Genomic DNA, 4,615 nt, shown 5'->3' with positions numbered 1-4,615 from the left:
GAATGGGCTGCCATCTGATGTAGTAAATGCGGGCTCGCTCTTAACTTTTAAGAGTAAATTGGATAGATACATGGACGGGAGAGGTCTGGAGGGGTATGGGCTGGGGGCAGGTAGATGGGACTAGCAGAATAATGTTTCGGCACAGACTAGAAGGGCCGAATGGCCTGTTTTCTGTGCTGTAGTTTTCTATGGTTCTATGGTTCTATTTTTTTTCAAAAGCCTTCAGAACTTTAAACATCTCCGTTTTTAATTCTGATGAAATGTCATGGACCTGAAACATTATTTCTCTCTCCACAGATGTTGCCTGACCTGCTGAGTATTTCCACCATTTCTTATATTAATATCAAATTTCCAATAACTATTGTTCTTTGGTTTTCAGTCACCATTACACAACGCTTTGGTTCCAATTAATCCCATTTAAGTGGAACTCTTTATCCCTGATTTCAGCCTGACAAATCCCCTTCATACCCTCTCCAAGGCTTTGACAACCTTTATGAAATTAGATGCCTGGAATAAGACTCAGAAATTTAGCTGAGGTCCTTATACTGGGACACAATTCATACATATTTTTGCTCCAAAATATTGGCAGCCAATCAGAATGCATTACACAACAATCAAGCAATGTAAATGTCAACGCTATGTTTGGACACCCGATCGTCAATAGCACCCTGGAGGATTATCCACTTCCAACTGAAAGATGCATTTAATTTTAAAGAGATCCCTTTGCAAAATGATTTTTAGAAAAGTGACATAAAAAGGATGTTAAGCAATTGAAATAGCAGAGTGAAACAGTTCAATGAAAGGTGGTCCTGTTGCAACATGAAAGGTTCTGAGGGAACCTGAGAGGGTAGATACTGGAAGAATGTTCCCCCTTGTGTGGAGTCCAGAACAAGTGTTAGGCTGCGTCACTTTTACTGACGAGAGGAGGAATTTCTACACCAATGTTGTGGATCTCTGGAATTCTCTAATACAGGGAGATGGTAATTCGGAGCCAATAAGTATATTCATGGCTGAGAATTTTGGACCACAGGAGGTTCAAAGGTTATGAGAATCAGGCAGGAGATAGGAGCTAAGGGCAAAGGTCACATCAGGCACAGTCTTATTGAATGTATAAGCAGGCATGAGAGGCTAATCGTCAGATCAGATCAGATATCTTTATTAGTCACATGTACATTGAAACACACAGTGAAATGCATCTTTTGCGTAGAGTGTTCTGGGGGCAGCCCGCAAGTGTCGCCACGCTTCCGGCGCCAACACAGCACGCCCGCAACTTCCTAACCCGTACGCCTTTGGAATGTGGGAGGAAACCGGAGCACCCGGAGGAAACCCACGCAGACACACGGGGAGAATGTACAAACTCCTTACAGACAGCGGCTGGAATTGAACCCAGGTCACTGGCGCTGTAATAGTGTTATGCTAACCGCTACACTATTTTCTTATAAAAGATGATAAAAACTGAGAATAATAGCTACACTACAGCAAGCTCCATGCCAGACATGTGGATAAGAAAAACTGGAGATGCACGAGGCTGCAAATGCTGGAATCTGGAGCAAAAAACAAACTGCTGGAGGAACTCAGCAGGTCAGGCAGCACCTGTGGAGGGAAATGGACAGACAACATTTCGGTTCGAGACCCTGTATCTGAAATGGATAAGAGAAAGTGTTCAGGAGAAGATGAAGCAGCGATGGGAGAAAGGTTTCATGAAATGTTGTGGTTTAATTACCGGGCTAGTAATCCAGAGGCCACAGTGAGGCATTTTAAGTTTGGTTCTTTAAATAAGTCTGGAAATGGAAAGCTCATAACACTATAACCATGAAACTGCTGGCTGGTTTATTTCTCAAACCCATCATGGGTGATGAGCTGTTGGAACTAGGTGGGGGAGGGTGATGATCCTGGTAATGGTTGGGGTGGGGCAGGGGGTGGGGGAGCACGGTGAGGGGCAGAAAAGCTGAACAGAGACCCTGGGTGGACAGGTGGGAGTGCAAAGGAACACAGGGGTGAGTTGAATACCTGAAATTAGAAGATTTAACATTCATACCTTTGGGCTGTAAGCTACCCAAGCGGAACATGAGGGGCTGTTCTTCTAGTTAGTGTGGCAGACAGAGCACAGGTGCTTTGCAAGATGATTGCCTCGTCTACGTCTGGTCTTGCCAATGTAGAGGCCATATCACAAGCACCGAGTGCAATCAGCAGGTTTGAGGGGGTGAGAGGGAATCACTGCCTCACCCAGAAGCAAACAGCCACCTTAAGCTTCTGATTGCATATCACTCCAACTCCCCTTCCCATTCCCACATCAACCTGATTGTCCTTGCCCCTCTCCACTGCCACGATGAGGCCAGACGCAAAGTATAAGAACAGCACCTCATATTCCACTTGGGTACCCTACAGCCCAATGGCATGAACACTGAATTTTGCAATTTCGGGGACACCACCCCCCCCCCCCCGCCCGCCCGCCCCCACCGCCTCCCGGTGTTCCTTTCCCGCTCCCACCCAGGGCCTCTCTCCATTTGTTCACCTTTCCTATCACCTCCCCCACCTGGGTCCACCTGCCTAATTTTGTTTTCTAACGTTTCCACCTATCACCTACCAGCCTCTGTCTCAACACTCCCCCACCCTCCCACCCACCCCCTTCCCCACCTGGCTCCATCTGCCTTACCTGGTTCCACCTATCACCTGCCACCCCCTGTCTCACCCCTCCCACCTCTTACGCTGGCTATCCTCCCCTCCACGGTTTCAGTCACCACCTGGAACGTTGCCCATCCCTCTGCCTCCACGGATGCTGCTCGACCTGCTGAGTTGTTCCAGCACTTCGCTGTTCGCTCTAGTGTTGCCCAGGTCCTCCGAATGAAGAATGGGGAGGGAAGATGGAAAAAAAATGTGAACACGAATTATGATGGCTAAAATACACCAAACTGTAGTTATGTAAATAACCTGCAGCATCAAACAGCGCAGGAGTTCTGGTGGGTGTTTACAGCTTAAGAGAGGCTGCAGTTTTAATGAAGGAAAATACATATTTGTGTCACATTACCGTTGCAACAGGGAGACAGGTGTTGTTGTGCTGTTATCTGGCATCTAATACATCCTGCAGGATACTCCGTCAGTACAACTTTACAGAACTGCTTGCAAAATTACATTTAACATCCGCTAACGTGGCAGCCAATCACTTGGCACTCTATTTGCATATCAATCAGCAGAGGGCGGTGATGATCCGGAGCATCAATTAGGTCAAACCCAATGGCGGTTGATTGTACTTGATCGTTAGGATTTTCAGTAGAGTGAGATTATTGTATTAAAGAAGAAAGACAATTTGGGACACCATAAGTCAAAAGGGTTAGGTTTCCTAGTGCTTTATATACTTATGCGGCGGAAGGTAACAATGCCCGGATGATCCTCAGTGGTCTGGGGTGCAGGCTTCAAACCTGTAGCTGTCTAGCGACAGAGTGGTTCAATTCCACCTTTCGGGCGTCCCAGGGCTGCCCTTGTGTTACAGTATGAACTAACTTTATCTTTTTATGGAACATTTAAAAACATCCCAAAACTACTTTTACCGGTAGCATATATCCAGTAACAAGGAACATAGAACAGCGGAACACAGAACCAGTCCTTCAGCCCACCTTGTGTGTGCCGAACAGGATGCTGAATTAAGTTAAATCTCTTCTGCCTTGCCTGTACATGATCCATGTCCCTCCATTTAGAATATAGAACACTACAGCACTGTACAGGCCCTTTGGCCTGCAATGTTGTGCCAGCATTTTACCCTGCTCTAAGATCTATCTAACCCTTCCCTCCATAGCCCCCTATTTTTCTATCATTCATGTGGCTAAGAGCCTCTTAAATGTCCCTAATGTATCTGCCCCCACAACCTCTGCCAGCAGTGCGTTCCACGCACCCACCACTCTCTGTGTAAAAAACTTACCCCTGACATCCCCCTTATACCTTCCTCCAATCACCTTAAAATTATGTCCCCTCGTGTTAGCCATTGTCGGCCTGGGATAAAGTCTCTGACTGTCCACTCGATCTATGCCTCTTATCATCTTGTACACCTCTATCAAGTCACCTCTCATCCTCCTTCTCTCCAAAGAGAAAATCCCTAGCTTGCTCAGCCCACCCTCATAAGACATTTCCCGTATATTTGTGTCTATCTGAAAGCCCCTAAAATGCGTCTACCATATCTGTTTCCATCACTACACCTGGCAGCGCATTCTAGGCACCCACCACCCTCTGTGTACAAACCGTTTGCTCTGCACATCTCCCTTAAACTTGCCCCCTCTCACCTTAAATGCATGTCCTCTAGTGCTTAATATTTCTACCCTGGGTAAAAGAATCTCGTTGTCTACCCTATCAATGCCTCTTATAATTTTCTACACCTCTATCAGGTCTCCACTCAGCCTCCATCGCTCCAGAGAAAACAACCCAAATTTGTCCACCCTCTCCTTATAGTTCATACCCTCTAATCCAGGCAGCATCCTAGTAAACCTCTTCTGCACCCTTTCCAACACCTCCACATCCTCCCTGTAACAGGGTGACCAGAATTGCACACAATATTCCAAGTGCGGAGTGCAATATTTCAACTCCCTAATCTTATCCCAGAGTCAATTTATCAATATTACCCTAA

General features: G+C 46.3%; 1 non-coding gene across 1 annotated transcript; it reads left to right on the top strand.

Moving 5' to 3' along the window:
* Positions 1 to 3,378: 3,378 nt before the first annotated feature.
* On the top strand, positions 3,379 to 3,465 carry trnastop-uca (transfer RNA opal suppressor (anticodon UCA)). Its single transcript has one exon. It is a non-coding gene; the product is annotated as a tRNA-Sec (tRNA).
* The last annotated feature ends 1,150 nt before the right edge of the window (positions 3,466 to 4,615 follow it).

This window comes from Pristis pectinata, chromosome 10 (assembly GCF_009764475.1).
Source record: "Pristis pectinata isolate sPriPec2 chromosome 10, sPriPec2.1.pri, whole genome shotgun sequence".
NCBI lineage: Eukaryota > Metazoa > Chordata > Chondrichthyes > Rhinopristiformes > Pristidae > Pristis > Pristis pectinata.
This window is presented reverse-complemented; position numbering and strand designations above follow the sequence as displayed.